The sequence below is a fragment of the Pongo pygmaeus genome, chromosome 9, assembly GCF_028885625.2.
Source record: "Pongo pygmaeus isolate AG05252 chromosome 9, NHGRI_mPonPyg2-v2.0_pri, whole genome shotgun sequence".
Lineage (NCBI taxonomy): Eukaryota > Metazoa > Chordata > Mammalia > Primates > Hominidae > Pongo > Pongo pygmaeus.
The window spans coordinates 112,012,575-112,032,271 of record NC_072382.2 but is presented as its reverse complement, the minus strand read 5'-3'; the positions used below and the strand labels follow the sequence as shown (position 1 = coordinate 112,032,271).

The following is a 19,697-nucleotide window of genomic DNA, read 5'->3' as shown; positions in this document are numbered from 1 at the left end:
ATTGCCATCTATAGAGTAGCCATTCTTTTATTCCTTTACTTTCTTAATAAACTTGATTTTGCTTTGTACTGTGGACTTGCCCTGAATTTCTTCTTGTGCAAGATTCAAGAACCTTCTCTTGGGGTCTGGATCTGGACCCATTTCCTATAATAGTACTACAGACACAAGACAACATTCCTGGCTTTTTTTTTTTTTTTTTTTTTTTTTTTTTTTGGTAGAGATGGGGTCTCACTATGTTGCCTAAGCTGGTCTCGAAGTTTTGGGCTTAATCAATCTTCCTGCCTTGGCCTCCCAAAGTGCTGAGATTACAGACATAAGCCACTGCACTTGACCCAGATTTACCTTTAAAACCCTTGGCACAAAGACCAACCAGCACATAGTAGGTGCTCAGGGATGCTGAAGACTAAACTAATGAATCGCCAGTGTCAGAGGTGGCAATAACATTGAGAATGAGTACACTTTCAGGCATAGACTTTAAATGGAACAAATAATCCTCTAGGTTTACCTTACTCTGAATAACTAAAGCTTATATTCACAAGTACTTAGAGCCAGAGCTAATTCTGTCTTCTAGAACATGTAAAATATAACCATTTTTCAGATCCAACATTTAAGAGGGAAAGGTCAAGTCAGCTTCCAGGCCTGTGAGGCCAAAAAGATGAGAGTAACAACCAATTGGCCCTTTTCTACCTTTGGCTGTGACCGTGTGACTCTCCTCTCCCTTTTCTGTTCTAAGGGCAGGAGGAAGGTGCATGAGCACACGAGAGTCTTTAGTGCAGTTTCCAGGCTTTGCAGCTTCAGGGATAATGAAGGCTTGGAGCAGTTCAGTACTATTGCTGTATGTCACAGTTTCCATTTTTGTTAAAATCTTCAATCACTCACAGACCAAGTTCTTCTTCCATTTCCTAACATTTTCCCTAGGTATGATAATGTGCATGGTAAACACACTGCATATTAATAGCATTCGAAGTCACAGAATGAGATAGGAGGTCGGCACAAAACATGGTTTGCTGATAAAACAGGTTGCAGTAAAGAAGCCAACTCAGGCCAGGTGCGGTGGCTCACGCTTGTAATCCCAGCACTTTGAGAAGGCGAGATGGATGGATCATGTGAGGTCAGGAGTTTGAGACCATGGCCAACACAGGGAAACCCCATCTCTACTAAAAATACAAAAATTAGGCAGGTGTGGTGGTGCGCATGTAATCCCAGCTCTTCAGGAAGCTGAGACAGGAGAATTGCTTGAACCTAGGAGGTGGAGGTTGCAGTGAGCTGAGATCATGCCATTGCACTCCAGCCTGGGAGACAGAGCAAGACTGTTTTAAAAAAAAAAAAAAGAAAGAAAGAAAAAGAAGAAGAAGAAGCAACAGCAATAGCAGCCAACTCTAACCCACCAAAACCCGTTTCTCAGAATTCTGAGAAATGTTCATTATTCTTTTTTGTTTCTCAATTATGCTTCTCCCTTTCCTCAGGAAGCCAATTTTTATCCTCTGTCATTGTCAGGAGTGTATTTAACATGACAGAAGTTCTGTGACCTCTTCAAATGTCCCTATTTCCTCCTGAGTATATTCCAATCATCTGTGTCTGGTTGGCCTAATCTTAATTATGATTCCACTGGGCATGTGGCTACTCAGTCTACTTTTCTGTTCACTGAGCCAGATTTTCAATCCACATACTCAGAGCAAATTATGTACCACCGGAAAGCTACATTAAAACTTTTGGGATAGTGCAGGCTATTTTATGCACTAAAGCAGTAATTTACCAAATGTTCCTTAATGATCTGTGAAAAAATTGCCACATTTTTCATGATATTGAATGTGCTTCCAGGAAGTTAGGCAAAGGGAGAATCTGAGCTAATATGAACAAATGGGTAATCTTAGCTCTTACCTTTCCTAAAATCAATACTATTGCCTAATTCAGTGAGCAGGCACAGGAAATATACTCAAAGGTACAGGACCAGCTCTTGAAACACTGACACATTTTGGTTTCCTCTTTCAAGAAAACAACCTAAGAGGAAATTCTATTTCCTTCTCATGGCTTCTCTCAAAGTTAATTCTTTACACACCAAGTAATAGTTACAACATGCATGTATTTCTAAATCTCAGGTTACCAAATATAAGATTTTTTTTTTTTTTTTTGAGAAAACACCTTTGAAGACAGGGGCATAAGACTGGGCTGAAAATAGGAGGGTTGGTTGAAAGGAGCAGTTTGTCCACTCAGACCTCCTCTTCTGTTCTATGACCGGTCCCTCACTTCCTTTTTTTTTTTTTTTTTTCTTTTTTTTTTGGTGACAGTCTCACTCTGTTGCCCAGGCTGGAGTGCAATGGTGCAATCTTGGCTCACTGCAACCTCTGCCTCCTGGGTTCAACCATTCTCCTGCCTCAGCCTCCCGAGTAGCTGGGATTACAGGTGTGCACCACCACATCCAGCTAACTTTTCTATTATTAGTAGAGATGGGGTTTCACCATGTTGGCCAGGCTGGTTTCAAACTCCTGACCTCAGGTGATCCACCAGCCTCAACCTCCCAAAGCGCTGTGATTACAGGCGTGAGCCATGGCGCCCAGCCATTTCAGATGTTTCTTGTACATGCTGACATTGCCTTGAAACACTTACACCATTTGAAATTTTAAAAGTGAATATTTCTTAAGATAAAATAGAAGAGTGGTTCTTTGATGATGTTATAAATCACTTTCCCATCCCCTTAAAATCACCACTGAATCCTCACTCTACAACCTCAAAAGAAATCCTCACAATCAATTCCTTTGAAATTATCTGAAAAGAATGGAATATTCCACAAATAATTATGGAGCATTTGCTATGTGCCAGGCACTGAGACCAAAAAATCAAGATAAAATGATGACTAAAATAGACATCCTTACTTCCATAAAATTTACAATACAAGCTGGGGAGACTGATACAAACAGATCTTCATAGAATGGACGTCTAATCAAAATTCTGAGGGTTTTGACCCCAGTCCTCGGCTGAATCTATTCTTCTCAACGTCACTGCTGACCTTCATAGGGCTGAATCTACTGGTCAGATTTTGGTCAATCTTAGCTTCTTAAAAGTAGTTAATACAGGCCGGGCGCAGTGGCTCACGCCTGTAATTCCAGCACTTTGAGAGGCCAAGGCGGGTGGATCACCAGGTCAGGAAATCAAGACCATCCTGGCTAACACGGTGAAACCCCGTCTCTACTAAAAATACAAAAAATTAGCCGGGCGTGGTGGCGGGTGCCTGTAGTCCCAGCTACTCGGGAGGCTGAGGCAGGAGAATGGCATGAATCCAGGAGGCAGAGCTTGCAGTAAGCGGAGATCGCACCACTGCACTCCAGCCTGGGCGACAGAGCCAGACTCCGTCTCAAAAAAAAAAAAAAAAAAAAAAAAGTAGTTAATACAGTAGATTACACCCTCCTTTTCTAAACATTTCTTCAACTGACTTGCAATTCTGTGGGTTTAGATGCTTAAGAGTCTTAAATTCATATTTTCAGCGTAGCCTAAATTTGACACATCTTTATCTGCCTACTCAACATCTCCTCTCAGTCAGCCAATGGGCATCTCAAACTAAACATGTTCCAAACTGAACTCTGAATTTCCTTCTCCACTTGTCACAAATCTACTGCTGTCCCAGTGTTCTATATTTTATTAAACGTGTATTAGTCCGTTTTCACACTGCTGATAAAGACATACCCAAAATTGGGTAATTTATACAGGAAAAGGGGTTTAATGGACTTACAGTTCCACATGACTGGGGAGGCCTCACAATCATGGCGGAAGACAAGGAGGAACAAGTCACGTCTTACATGAAGGGCAGCAGGCAAAGAGAGAGTTAGTACAGGGAAACTCCCCCTTACAAAACCATCAGATCTCATGAGACTTATTCACTATTATGAGAACAGCATGGGAAAGGCCTGCCCCCATGATTCAATTACCTCTCACGGGGTCCCTCCCACAACACATGGGAATTCAAAATGAGATCTGGGTGGGGACACGGCCAAACCATACCAAATGGAACCTCTACTAACTCAGCTGATCAGGCCAAAAATCCTGGAATTGTTCATAACTTTTCTTTCTTTCCTAGTCCATGTTCAACTTACCAGGAAATCCCACTGGATTTACTTGCAACCTATATCACAATTTTACCATCTCTCTCCCACTACCTTCATCACTACTATCTCAGTTCAAGGCACCATTTTCTACATTCGGATCTTTCCCGTAGATTCTCAAATGATCTTTTGGATTCCACTCTTTTGTTTTATTCTCCATACAGCAGAGAGAGCTTCATCAATGAGATCATGTCATTTCCTTGTTTGTATCTTTTCAATGGCTTCTCATCACACTTAGGGTACAATCCTTACCATGGCACGTAAGGCTTTGCATCACCTGCCCTCCTAACTCGTCTTACTATTCCTTGAGTTTTCTCTGTACTTTCCCACGTTGGGAACTTGGCATTTGTGTCCCTCTGCCTAGAATATTGCTCACCTCAATATCATCATGGCTCTCTTCTTCAGTTTACACATATCTCCATTCAAATGTTAACTTTTCAGGGAGGCCTGCTTTTATTACGCAGTCTAAAACAGCACTGCCTCTACCTCTTTCTCTCTGTCCTCTTGGCCTGCTTTATTTTCTTTCTTATTGCCCTCTGACATTGTGCACACGCGTGTGTGTGTGTGTGTGTTTACTACATGTCTCTCTTATTAGGATGTAAGATTCAAGAGGACAAGAACTTTTGTCTCATTCACTCTTGTCTCCCATGCCTAGAACAAGGAGGAGTGCCTGGCAATTGTAAGTAAGTACTCATCAACTACAAGTTGTGTAAATGAATGTAATGAGGGTATAAGGGAAAACTGCAATAGCATATCAGATACGGAACTAACCTAGATTGGTATCATTAAAGGGAGTGAAGAAAGTTATGCCTTCTGGTAAACTTTTTGGAAATGAAAACTTCAGCTACACAAATGTAGATAGCAGAGTTCTGTAACACTCTCAAGACAGTTGCACACCCCTCATTCTGAGTGGACCTATTGAAGGTAGGCATAAAAGCTTTATCGAGGCCAGGTGCAGAAGCTCACACCTGTAATTCCAGCACTTTGGGAGGATGATGTTGGAGGATTGCTTGAACCTAGGAGTTTGAGACCAGCCTGGGCAACACAGGGAGACACTACAAAAACAAAATTAATTATTTGTATTCATTTATTTATTATTATTATTTTTTATAGAGACAGGGTCTATGTTGCCCAGGCTGGTCTTGAACTCCTGGGCTCAAATGATTCATTTGCCTCAGCCTCCCAAAGTACCGGAATTATAGGAGTGAGCCACTGCACCCAGCCCCCACAAAAAAAAAATTTTTAATAAAAAAAGAAAGTTTTATTGAAGAAAAATTTTTTTGTGCATAGTTTGATTTTGCTTTTTCCCAGAGAAATTTGACCAGCAAAATCTCATTTATCTGTGGAACAGATCTGTTAGGTAGTTGGACAAGAAAGATGTAAAGAAAAGGAGCCATGTGTGGTGGCTCACACCTGTAATCCCAGCACTTTGGGAGGCCGAGGCGGGTAGATCACGAGGTCAGGAGATCGAGACCGTCCTGGCTAACACGGTGATACCCCATCTCTACTAAAAATACAAAAAAATTAACCAGGCGTGGTGGTGGGCGCCTGTAGTCCCAGCTACTCAGGAGGCTAAGAATGGTGTGAACCCAGGAGGCGGAGCTTGCAATGAGCCGAGATTGCACCACTGCACTCCAGCCTGGGCGACAGAGCAAGACTCCATCTCAAAAAAGAAAAGAGAAGGAAACAGAAAAGACTAATACCAGTTTTGTCTTAGTTAAAAGGCAATAAGATAGAGAAGTCTTGTGATATACCCAGCATGATAGTGATAGAGCTAGACATGTAATTGATCTTTCTAATGTATTACTGATCTCTGCTTCCAGGAGCTGAGACTGGAGGGGGAAAAAAAAAGGGGGAAAAAAAAAGAGAGAGAGAGAGAGAAGTGTCTGCATATCTATCCAGAGTGGATATGTGTTCTCTCATATCTCCTCAACCCTAACCAACACCTATAATTCTGATCATGACTCCCATAAGGTCTACAGTATAGGAAGTAGGAAAGGTATAAGAGGAAACGGTAGGTGCTCTATAAACATTTATTGAATGCATAAATTATTTGGTAAGAGAAAAGGGGGAAAGAAAAAGATTTTGTTGTGTGGATGTGAGAATGTATTCATGTGTACTCACACACAAGTATAATTCCTAATGATTTGAGCCTATGTGATGAAAGCAAATTTAATTAATTGATAGCATAAAAAGAATTGGGCAAAGCACAGTGGCTCACACCTGTAATCCCAGCACTTCAGGAGGCCCAGGCGGGTGGATCACCTGAGGTCAGGAGTTCGAGATCAGCCTGGCCAACATGGTGAAACCCCATCTCTACCAAAAATACAAAAATTAGCCAGGTGTGGTGGCACACGCCTGTAGTCCCAGCTACTCAGGAGGCTGAGGCAGGAGAATCACTTGAACCCAGGAGGTAGAGGTGGCAGTGAGCCAAGATCATCGTACTACTGCACTCCAGTCTGGGCAACAGAGGGAGACTCTGTCTCCAAAAAAAAAAAGAATTGGAATTTATGGAATTGTAATATGCAATTTAGTGGAGAGTTTATTTTCATTTCCCTGTCTTCTGTGTTTTTATTTCCAGTGACCTTTCAATGACTAGACAGTTCTTATTTATGTAAAGTATGTTTTTCTTCAAAATCATAAAGAAACTATATATATGTCAAATACAACTTTATTGATACATCAGATTTAATTGTGTTACTTGTGTGTTTCCACTCCAGTCCAGGCATAAGGTAACACCAAAAACACAGAAAGCAGTATTCACCAACTTGGCCCTCATAATTACTCAAATCCTGCCCAGCTAGGTATGAGCAGCCTGCAGAGGATGCTCTTGGTGGTGCTGACAAATGTGGTGCCCAGGGTACAGCACAGCCTCTGAAGTTTCTTCCCTTTGTGCTCCTGAATTGGGCCTTGGGGTCCCAAGCCCTCAGGCTGTTACTTTGTTTATGCTTCTTTAGGCCAAAGTCTCTGTGATTCTTCCCCTTTTCACTCCCATTCCTTCTAATACTTCTTGTCCTCTGACTACTTTCCCCATTTCGGATGCACAACTCGTTCTGTTCTCTTTTTTTGTGACCTGCTGGAGTACAGTGGTTCTTATTTGCAGTGCCTGGACATATGTATGTAATACGCTGCTCTGACCCAAGTACCAGCATTATTATGTTTGAGACATTAACTCTGCCTTGTTTTCTACTCATCAGGAAGGAACAAGGGATTATGAAAGATAATGTTGAACAGCTACTCAAAGCCAGTCCCAAACCTCTTATCCATTTATGCCTCCCACTATACAGCCTGAAAAGCAGAATACTTGCTTTTCTGTTTTTCCTTGCATCTAGAGATGGCCCTGGGACCCAGTTCTGGCCCATGGGACATCATGAGACCTGATGATTGTTAAAGTGAACCAAATATGGCCTGAGAATGACTCTGTGCTTCCATATTTGAGCGCTTGTGAATGGACAGTAACCTAACTTAGTAGGTAGACAAGATTGAACACCTAATTTAGGAGTATGTGTCTGTAATAATAGCTGAGTCTCAGCCAATCCCAGCAGCCATTCTTCAACCACTCATACACTGCTGAGCATTCAAACTGTGTTCTAATAAGGCAAATGCCAACCTGTAACCAATCCAGCTGTTTTTGTACCTCACTTCCATTTTCTGTATATCACTTGCCTTTTTCTGTCCAAAAATCTTCTTCTACCACGTGGCTGCACTGGAGTCTTTGAGCTTACTCTGGCTCAGGAGGCTGCCCGATATGCAAATCGTTCATTGTCCAATTAAGCTCTTTTAAATGTAATGCAACCGAAGTTTTTCATTTAACATGATCAAGGAAGATCAGGTTCGGAAAAAACTTCTGCTTCCCTGAAGAAAGAACACATAAGGTTTGTGTTCTCCTTCACCCACTTCCTTTTCTCTTGAATGCAGAATTGATGGCTGAATCAACAGTGTCATCTTGTACCCATGAGAGAAAAGTCAGGACAAGCACAGATACATGGACTCTGACATCACCAAATTGTAGAACCAAGGTCAGCAGCTATCTACAGACAGACTTCAGTGAAGAAAATTAAACCTCTATGTGGTTGAGGGACTACAGGTGGTTTTTCTGTTATTTGCCTGTGAATGCAAGTCTAACTGATGCACAGGCACTTCCTTACCACCACACAGCAGTCCCCTTTAAAGAGAAAAGCCAGAGCTTTTTAAGCTGAAGCCTGGGGCTTCTTAATCACCACTGAAAAGTTAAGACACTTTTGTTTTTCCATTGAGGCTAAGAGGAGGATAGAGCTGAATTATCTAAGAGTTTAGAGACTGGGAAGGATGGAGAACTATTATATTCTACAAATAGTGGAGCTGTGAAAAGGTAGGACCTCAGATGGGTGTTATCTATGTCACCAAGCACTGCAGCCCTGGTAATAAAGGTAGGGTTCCCTGTAGCTGAGTCTGTGGTCAGTAGAAGAGATCGTCGTAAAGAACGTTTCTCAGGCCAGGCACAGTGGCTCATGCCTGTAATCCCAACACTTTGGGAGGCCGATGTGGGTGGATCACCTGAAGTTGGGAGTTCAAGACCAGCCTGACCAACATGTAGAAATCCCATCTCTACTAAAAATACAAACTTAGCCGGGCATGGTGGCGGGCGCCTGTAATCCCAGCTACTCGGGAGGCTGAGGCAGGAGAATCGCTTTGAACCCTGGAGGTGGAGGCTGCGGTGAGCTGAGATTATGCCATTGCACTCCAGCCTGGGCAACAAGAGCAAAACTCCGTCTCAAAAAAAAAAAGAACGTTTCTCTTCCTACCCAATGCAACAAAGCTCAAAGACAAATGAGAAGGAAGTGAAAACAGCATCATGTAGTAATAGAAGGAGCAAGTGAAACTCTGGCTACTATGGAGATCAAGGACTGGGTCTCCTGTTTACCTTGGAGGCTCTTATATTTTTGTGCAGTCTAATTGTGGGTGGAGAAGAGATGGCAGTAATGCCTAATATTAGACGTTTTGTCGATGCTAATAAACAGGGGATTAGGCTAGATTTTTTTTAACCTAGTTATATCTTAACATTTGAAATGGGTTTCTTGTAGACAGTATATTCTTGAGCTTTTTTAAAAAATTCAATCTTGAGTTTTATCCAAGTGATAATTTCTGTCATTTAATTGGTATATTTAGACTACTTTGTAATTATTGATATGGTTGAATTAAAATCTACCATCTCGTAGTCATTTTCCATTTATTCCATCTGTTCTTTGATTCTTTTACTTTTTTGTTTTTGTTTTTGGTAGAGATGGGATTTTCCTATGTTGCTGAAGTTGGTCTTAAACCCTGGCCTCAAGTGATCCTCCCACCTCAGCCTCCCACATTGTTGGGATTACAGGCATGAGCCACTGTGCTCAGCCTTAATTTTTTGTAATGTTTTTTTTCTTTTTTTTTTTTTTTTTTGGTTCTGTGATTCCTCTCTCCTCTATTTCTATATTGTTTTGGATTATTTGGGTATTTTTAATGAGTCCATTTCATCTTTATTATTGGCTCACTATTTATACTTCATTCACATACATTTTTAGTGCTTAACCTAGGGTTTAAAATATACATCTTTAATCCATCACAGTCTATCTTCAAGTAATATTATACCACTTCATGTGTTGCATGAGAACCCAGCAACAGTATAGGCCTTTCAGCCTCTGTGTTATGTTATCATATATTTTACTTTTGTCAGAGACATTGGAATCACAGTGACTCTATAGTGAATAGGGGCTGGGTAAAATAAGGCTGAAACCTACTAGGCTGCATTCCCAAGAGGTTAGGCATTCTTCATCACAGGATAAGATAGGAGGTCAGCACAAGATATAGGTCACAAAGACCTTGCTGATAAAACAGCATGTGATAAAGAAGCTGGCCAAATCCCACTAAAACCAAGATGGTGCCGAAAGTGACCTCTGGTCATTCTGACTGTTCATTATACTCTAATTATAAGGCATTAGCATGCTAAGAGACACTCCCAGCAACACCATGACAGTTTACAAATGCCATGGCAATGTCAGGAAGTTACCCTGTGTGGTGTAAAAAGGAGTGAAACCCTCAGCTCCGGGGATTGCCCACCCCTTTCCTGGAAAACTCATGAATAACTCACTCCTTGTTTAGCATATAATAAAGAAACAACTGTAAGTATAATTAGTTGAGCAGCCTATGCTGCTGCTCTGCCTATGGAATAGCCATTCTTTTGCTTCTTTACTTTCTTAATAAACTTGCTTTCACTTTACTCTATGGGCTCACCTTGAATTCTTTCTTTCTTTTTTTTTGAGACGGAGTCTGGCTCTGTTGCCCAGGCTGGAGTGCAGTGGTGCGATCTCCGCTCACTGCAAGCTCCGCCTGCCGGGTTCACACCATTCTTCTGCCTCAGCCTCCCTAGTAGCTGGGACTACAGGCGTGTGCCACCACACCCGGCTAATTTTCTGTATTTTTAGTAGAGACGGGGTTTCACCCTGTTAGCCAGGATGGTCTCCATCTCCTGACCTTGTGATCCGCCCGCCTCGGCCTCCCAAAGTGCTGGGATTACAGGCATGAGCCACCACGCCCGGCCCTGAATTCTTTCTTGCATGAGGTCCATGAACACTTTCATATATGCTATAAAAACAAATGCATTGATACGATTGACTTTTGTTTTAGAAAATCAGTTATCTTTAGGCCGGGCACCGTGGCTCATGCCCTCATGCCTGTGATCCCAGCACTTTGGGAGGCCAAGGCGGGGAGATCACGAGGTCAGGAGTTCGAGACGAGCCTGGCCAACATGGTGAAACCTCGTCTCTACTAAAGACAAAAAAAAAAAAAAAAATAGGCCAGGCACGGTAGCTCACACCTGTAATCCCAGCACATTGGGAGGCCAAGGCAGGCCGATCACCTGAGGTCAGGAGTTCAAGAACAGCCTGACCAACATGGAGAAACCCCATCTCTACTAAAAATACAAAATTAGCCGGGCGTGGTGGTACATGCCTGTAATTCCAGCTACTCGGGAGCCTGAGGCAGGAGAATCGCTTGAACCTGAGAGGCGGAGGTTGCGGTGAGCCAAGATCGCGCCATTGCACTCCTTGGGCAACAAGAGCAAAACTCTGTCTCAAAAAAAAAAATTAGCAGGGCGTGGTAGGCCATGCCTGTAATCCCAACTACTCAGGAGGCTGAGGCAGGAGAATCACTTGGAACCCGGGAGGCAGAGGTTGTAGTGAGCCGAGATTGTGCCACTGCACTCCAGCCTGGGTGATAGAGCAAGACTCCGTCTAAAAAAAAAAAAAAAAAAAGGAAAATCAGTTGTCTTTCAGGGCAGTTAAAAATGAGGAAATTATATTTACCTTCATTTATGCCAGAGCTCTTCATTTTTTTAACATAGATCCAAGTATGGAACAGTCTGTTTCTTTCTAGAGTTAATGAAAAATTTTCCTAAAGCTGTATAAGAAAAACTATTACATCATCCAAAAACCATTACATCATCCAAAAGACTCTAGAACAGGCTTCATAGAAGATAAAAACTGATATCAAAATATCAAAAATGTCTCTTTTTCAATGTAAACACATATTAAAATGGCTTAATGCACAGTTGACCATTTTTCCTCTTTAGGAAAATGTTTTTATATTTTTACACTTGTATATATGTTCACAATATTTATATTCAAGTATTTATATAAAGTTCAAACTTTACAACCCTTTTGTACTGCCACTAACTATAAAAATGATTCAAAACATATGGATTTGGTGGTCTGTATTGATTAGACCTTCATTTATAGCCTAGTTATATGTTGGTACCAAATTCCATAAAAAGGGCTTAAGTATTAAACTAAAATTTAGTTAAACAGATCAGGAGCATTTTAAGAGTCCTGAAAGTCTGAGAATCTACTTTTAGACCTTTAGCAATTTAGATATTTCAGCATTCTTTCCAAATTTATGGCATTTGTTTTTATTTTCTTTTTTCTTTTTATTAATTTTGTTTCCTTTGAGACAGGGTTTTACTCTGCTGCTCAGCTGGAGTGCAGTAGTGTGATTATGCGGTGTCAACTTCCTGGGCTCAAGTATCTTCCTACTTCAGCCTCCCAAGTAGCTGGGACTCCAGGAATGCGCCACCATGCATGGCTAATTTTTTATTTTTTTAGAGACAGGGTCTCACTCTGTTGCCCAGGCTGACCTCAAACTTCTGGGCTCAAGGAATCCGCCCACCTTGGCTTCTCAAAGTGCTGAGATCACAGACATGAGCCACCACACCCAGCCCCTTTTTCTTTTTAGAGACAGCGTCTGCTTTGTTGCCCAGGCTAGAGTGCAGTGGTGTGAGCTACCTTGGCTCACTGCAGTCTTAACCTCCTGGGGCTCAAGCAATCCTACCATTTCAGCCTCCCAAGTAGCTGGGACTACAGGTGCATGGCACCACACGCAGCTGATTTTTTTAAAAAATATTTTTTGTAGAGATAGCGTTTCATTGTTTTGCTCAGGCTGGTCTTGAACTCTCAGGCTCAAGTGATCCTCCCGCCTCGGCTGCCCAAAGTGCTAGGATCACAGGTATGAGCCACCATGCCTGGCCAGCATTTATTCTTTGAACCGCCACCAAGAAGCACAATATGACAAAAAGGCAATGATGCCTTGAAGGGAGAGCCAATGGTCTCTCATGATCAGCCTCTGTGTTCCTCAAAGGCAGGATCATTTCTCTGGAATATATTTGAGGTAGCAAGTATACAGCTCCTTACAGACCTTATTTGTAATGGCACAGTGTTTGAAAATATGTAACTCACATTCTTTTACATTTACACATTTGTTTGTTCTCCTGTTGCTTTTGCAGATCTCTGTATAATCTGTCAGTCTGACTATAAATGTAATATGTATCAAAAAAGGTATTTATATAATATATATTTAAAACTCCATGTCCTAAATCAATGCCCCTATAAGCTGCCCAGAAGTAAGTGGGTTTCTTGTTTTATGTCGTTTCCATTTTGTGGAGTGTGTGTATAAATGAGGCCAAAGTCATACATATAATTCTCATAAGGTCCATGTTTTAAATTTTACCTCTTGAGCCCAATCATCAGTCCTACCCAATTACTATTTCTAAAAACAACTCAAAACCTATAGATAGTCACTCCTCAGCAAACTAACACAAGAACAGAAAACCAAACACCGTATATTCTCACTCATAAGTGGGAGTTGAATAGTGAGAACACATGGACACAGGGAGAGAAATATCACACACCGTGGCCTGTTGGGGGTTGGGGGTTAGGGGAGGGATAGCATTAGGAGAAATACCTAATGTAGATGGCGGGTTGATGGGTGTAGCAAACCACCATGGCATGTGTATACCTATGTAACAAATCTTCAAGTTCTGCACATGTACCCCAAAACTTAAAAGTATAATTAAAAAAAAAAACCCTATAGATAGGCACTCAAGAGGTAAATAATTTGTTTCTGTGCATAAAGACTAGCAGTGTCAGCCGGGCGCGGTGGCTCACGCCTGTAATCCCAGCACTTTGGGAGACCGAGGCGGGCGGAACACAAGGTTAGGAGTTCGAGACCAGTCTGACCAGTATGGTGAAACCCTGCCTCTACTAAAAATACAAAAATTAGCTGTGTGTGATGGTACATGCCTGTAATCCCAGCTACTCAGTAGGCTGAGGCAGGAGAATCGCTTGAACCCAGGAGGCAGAGGTTGCCGTGAGCTGAGACGGCACCACTGCACTCCAGCCTAGGCAACACAGTGAGACTCTGTCTCAAAAAAAAAAGACTAGCAGTGTCAATTATCGAAAAAAAATGGTATGGCCTACACAAGCATCAAGGTTCTATGTCCACTTTGGCCCAGTACATAGGGAAATTTCCAGTTGGGTCTTTCCATCCCAACTTGGAGGGGGATACATCACCCCTACCACAGGGTGTCTAAAGGAAGAGACTTACTAGAGCATGAGAATGCTACAAGGTAGGTTAATCATAGATAGAGAGCAGACAGAGGGGAGGACTGGGTGGGATATTGGAGCACTGGGTGGTTAGGGGCAAGAAGCTGTTTTCAGTCTGCTTTCGTGGACTGAAAACATCCTTCTTTCTTCATCTTTTCTAACCTAATTTTCTACCTATCTTCCTCCACTCTTGCCCAGCCAGAGTCTTATATAGGTCCTGGAAGTTAAAGCTTCCACAGTTTTCTTCTTTGAGCTTTTGTTTCTGCTCACAAAGTAAGTAACTCATGGCCATCATAGTGCTCTGGGGAGGAGAAATAAAGTGTCCTCCCTAGTGAGAGAATGGAAGGGAAGGGGGTAAGAAAACAAACCAACAAGTGAATTCCTGGAGATATAACCCTGCCACATTCACATAGGATCCTCAGGACCATATTTTTAGACAGTTGCTGTCGTGTGTGTGTGTGTGTGTGTGTGCATGTGTGTGTGTGTGTGTGTGTGTGTGTATTCTCATGCCTAGATTTTCATTTTCCCTGTCTATTGACTTCTACCCAGATCTTTAACATATTTAAGTCTTTTGGTTTAAAGCAAAAACAAGAAAACCTCTCTAGATCTTGCATCATCCCTCTTGATCTTGTATCATCCCTCTTGAGTTGCTGTCAAACTCAAGCAGTGGCCTTCAAACTGGGGTACAGGTAACCCTGGAAGTGTGTCAAGACTTAAAAGGGCTGTGATTGAAGGGTAGGCATGCAGTTGCACATAATAAACCCATTTCTGCAGGACACGGTGGTTCACACCTGTAATTCCAGCAACTTGGGAGGCTGAAGCGGGCAGATCACTTGAGGTCAAGAGTTCAAGACCAGCCTGGCCAACATGGCAAAACCCCATTTCTACTTAAAATACAAAAAAATTAGCCAGGCATGGTGGTGTGTGCCTGTAATCCCAGCTACTTGGGAGGCTGAGGCAGGAGAATCACTTGAACACTGGAGGTGGAGGTTGCAGTGAGCCGAGATCACACCATTGCTCTCCTGCCTGGGAGACAAGAGCAAAACTCTGTCTCAAAAAAAATTTTTAAGTTTTAAAAATTAAATAAATAAATAAACCCATTTCCAAACTTCCTATCTTCCTAAGCCTCTGGGTTCCCTTTTCTACATCATGCTAGGGAAACTCTGACATCAACCTCATTGACACAGACCACCAGTCAGTCCAGTCAGTCCACGTTTTAGTAAATCCATCAAGCATGCTATTAGAGACACCTACAGCTGCATGAGCTAATACATTAAATCTGAAATCTCTAGTAAGAGCAACCATATCATATCATTTAACCCATTTTGATATTCTGCCCTCTTTGGTCTAATCCAAGGGTTCCCAACCCCCCAGGCCATGGACTGGTACTGGTCTGTGGCCTCTTGGGAACTGGGCAGCACAGCAGGAGGTGAGCAACAGGCAGGCAAGCATTACTGCCTGAGCTCCACCTCCTGTCAGATCAGCAGCAGCATTAGATTCTTATAGAAGCATGAACCTTATTGTGAACTATACATGCAAGGGATCTAGGTTGCATGATCCTTATGAGAATCTAATGCCTGATGATCTGAGGTAGAATAGTTTCATCCCAAAACCATCCACCATCCCCACCCCTCCATTTGTCCATGGAAAAATTATCTTCCACGAAACCAGTCCCTGGTACCATAAAGGTTGGGGACTGCTGATCTAATACCTTTAGAATCTATTTTCATACATATTCTTCAGTTTCTGTTGACACATATTCACAAAACCTTGCAATTCTTTAGGTGTATAACCTACTACCATCCAGTTATTCTGGTACTATAAGCATGCTGACACTCAGCTGTAGTTATGGGGCTGATGGAAATAGAGGGTACTTGTGCTTGGGAAGAAAGGATATCCTTTTTCAATGCATGCCCCACTGAGATTATCACAGGAAAGCTAGACATCTCAATATAGGAAGGAAAGGTACTTCTACTGGTAAGGGAGGCTTAGTGTCTCAGGAGTCCGAGATTCTCAGGCTAATCTGAATCCAATCAGATGTTCTCATCTCAAGTTTCAAGGAGCCATTATTTCCCAATGAATACCCTAACTCTCACATGAGATACTTGGTAGAGCTGTGAATTCAACTAATGCTGTAATTCTGCAATGTAAGTTTTATGTTTGATTTTCAGCATTAGCCCTATCATTACAAGAAATGAGATACTTTACTGCTGCCATAGAAGTTGTATGATTCTAAGACCATCATTTTATCTAAGAGTTAAAGGACTTGAGCTTGTCATTTTTTCTTTCTCTAAGCACTCCAACACACTTGGAAGAATCTATAATGGTCAAGTGCAGCAGCTGTATAAGCTCCCACAACAGTTACCTAATTAGCATTTAATTGCAATTAACCAGAGGTGATAGCTTAATTGCAATGTTGCTGCGTGCATGGGTTACTAGCATCTAATTCCCATCGGCAAAAACCTCAACATTTCACCCAATCCCAAAACCCACCTTTTAGAATCTGTCTTCTGTGACACTTTCAGGTACCAATTCTATAGCAGTCAGGGTCCAGTCAGGAGACAGTAATCACAACAGTAATCTGAACGAGGGAAATTTAAAAGAATAAATTGTTAATATAAGGTATTTAACTACTAAGAGGGTGATATCATTTGGATATTTGTCTCTGCCCAAATCTCATTTTGAATTGTAATGAAAAAGCTGGAGGTGAGGCCTCATGGAAGGTGTTTGTATCATAGGAGTGGGTTCCTCATGGTTTGGTCCTATCTTTGTGATAGTGCGTTCTCATGAGATCTGGTCATTTAGAAATGTGTGGCACCTCTGCACCTCCCCCACAACTCTCTGTCTTGCTCCTGCTTTCAGCATGTGATGTTCCTGCTCCCCCTTTGCCTTCTGCCATGATTATAAGCTTCCTGAGGCCTCCCCAGAAGCAGATGCTGCTCTATTTCTGGTAAAGCCTGCAGAACTATGAGCCAAATAAATCTCTTTGCTTATAAATTACTCAGTCTCAGTTATTTCTTTATAGGAGTGCAAGGATGGCCTAACACAGAAAATTGGTACCAGGAGTGGAGTATTGCTATAAAGATACCCAAAAATGTGGAAGAAACTTTGGAGCTGAGTAACAAGCGAGATTAGGAGAGTTCAGAGGGCTCAGAAGAAGACAGGAAGATGAGGGAAAGTTTAGAACTTCTTAGAGACTGGTTAAATGGTTGTGACCAAAATACTGATAGTGACATGGACAATAAAGTCCAGGCTGAGGAGGTCTCAGAGGGAATGAAGAACTTACTGGAAACTAGAGCAAAGATCAGACATGTTATGCCTTAGCAAAGAGCTTGGCTGCACTCTGTTCATGCCCTGGGAATCTGTGGAAGTCTGAACTTCATAGTGATGATTTAGGGTATCTAGCAGAAGAAATTTCTTTTTTTTTTTTTTTTTGGAGACAGAGTCTTGCTCTTGTTGCCCAGGCTGGAGTGCAGTGGCATGATCTCGGCTCACTGCAACATCTGCCTCCTGGGTTCAAGTGATTCTCCTGCCTCAGCCTCCTGAGTAGCTGGGATTACGGGCATGTGCCATTATACCTGGCTAATTTTTGTATTTTTAGTAGAGACGAGGTTTCTCCATGTTGGTCAGGCTGGTCTTGAACCCGTGACCTCAGGTGACCCTCCTGCCTTGGACTCCCAAAGTGCTGGGATTACAGCACTCCCAACCGACAGAAGAAATTTCTAAGCAGCAAAGTGTTCAAGAGGTGTTATGGCTGCTTCTAACAGTCTATATTCAGATGTGGAAACAAATAAATGACTTAAAGCTGGAAATTATATTTAAACAGGGATCAGAGCATAAAAGTTTAGAAAATTTGCAGCCTAGCCATGTGACAGAGAAAGAAAAAGCTTTTTCAAGAGAGAAATTTAAGCAAGCTGTGGAGTGACCACTTGCTAGACATGTTTGCATAATTAAAAGACAGCCAGGTGCTAATATCTAAGACAATTGAGAAAATGCCTCAAAGGCATTTCACAGATCTCTGCAGCAGCCCCTCCCATCATAAGCTCTGAGGACTAGGAGGACTGAATGATTTTGCGGGTCAGGTTCAGGGCCCCACTGCCTTGTGCAGCCTCAGGACACTCCTTCCCGCATCCCAGTCACTCTAATTACAGCCTTAGCTCAAAGGGGCCCAGGTACAGGTTAGGCTGCCACTTTAGGGAATGTAAACTGTAAGCCTTGGTGGCTTCCATGTGATGTCAAGCCTATAGATGCACAGAATGCCAGAGTGAAGAACACTTGGCAGCCTTCACCTAGATTTCAGAGGATGTATAGAAAAGCCTGGGCTGGGTGTTGTGGCTCACACCTGTAATCCCAGCACTTTGGAAGGCAGAAGCAAGTGGATCACTTGAGCTCAAGAGTTCAAGACCTGAGCCTGGGCACATGGTAAAACCTTGTCTCTACAAAAAAATTAGCTGGGAATGGTGGTATTTTCCTATTTTCCCAGCTACTAGGGAGGCTTAGGTGGGAGGATCGCTTGAGCCTGGGAGATTGAGGCTGCAGTTAGCCACCATCAGGGCACTGCACTCCAGCCTGTATGACAGAGTAAGACGTTTCAAAAAAAAAAAGAGAAAGAGAGAAAGGAAGAAAGGGAAGGAGGGAAGGAAGAAAGGGAAGGAGAGAAGGAAGGAAGGAAGGAAGGAAGGAAGGAAGGAAGGAAGAAAGAAAAGAAAGAAAGAAAGAAAAGAAAGAAAGAAAGAAAGAAAGAGAGAAAGAAGGAAGGAAGGAAAGAAAGTGAGAGACAGGACTAGCTGTATTTCCTAGGCTAAGGATTCCTAAGCCTAGCTGGGGAAGGTGACTGCACCCACCTTTAAACATGGGGCTTGTAACTCAGCTCACACCCAACCAATCAGGTAGTAAAGAGGGCTCACTAAAATACAAATTAGGCTGAAAGCAGGAGGTAAAGAAATAGTCAAATCATATATCGCCTGAGAGCACAAAGGGAGGGACAATGATCAGGATATAAACCTAGGCATTCGAGCAGGGAGTGGCAACCCCCTTTTGGTCCCTTTCCATTGTATGGGAGTTCTGTTTTCACACTATTAAATCTTGCAGCTGCACACTCTTCTGGTATGTGTTTGTTCTGGCTCGAGCTGAGCTTTTGCTTGCCGTCCACCACTGCTGAATGCCGCTGTCACAGACCTGCCACTGACTTCCACCCCTCTGGATCGGGCAGGGTGTCCGCTGCACTTCTGATCCAGCGAGGCACCCATTGCCACTCCCGATCGGGCTACAGGCTCACTATTGCTCCTGCACGGCTAAGTGCCCAGGTTCGTCCTAATCCAGCTGAACACTAGTCACTGGGTTCCACAGTTCTCTTCCGTGACCCACGGTTTCTAATAGAACCACAACACTCACCGCATGGCCCAAAGTTCCATTCCTTGGAATCCAGGAGGCCAAGAACCCCAGGTGAGAGAACAAAAGTCTTGCTGCCACCTTGGGAGCAGGCCGCCACCATCTTCGGAGCTCTAAGAACAAAGACCCGACTGTAACACAACGAAGGGAAGGAAGGGGAGGGGAGGGGAAGTGAGGGGAGGAGTCAACTTCCTGTGCAGGTGTGAGAAATTACTCACATAATCAACTTGATAGACACAGTATGAAACATCAGTGTGACCACAAATACACTCATAAACACACACCTTATCTCATGTTTGATAATTGTTCACGGGGTCTT

General features: G+C 42.6%; 1 long non-coding RNA gene across 3 annotated transcripts in view; it reads right to left on the bottom strand.

Annotated features, from left to right (window-relative positions):
• Positions 1 to 19,497, bottom strand: part of LOC129008513 (uncharacterized) — a 76,786-nt gene extending 57,289 nt beyond the window's left edge. For all 3 annotated transcript variants that reach the window (XR_010127633.1, XR_008492562.2, XR_010127634.1), the window contains exons 1-2: positions 19,382 to 19,497; positions 16,481 to 16,568 (exon numbers count right to left, since the gene is read on the bottom strand). This is a non-coding gene — a long non-coding RNA (uncharacterized LOC129008513). The remainder of the gene's footprint in view (positions 1 to 16,480; positions 16,569 to 19,381) is intronic.
• Positions 19,498 to 19,697: the final 200 nt, after the last annotated feature.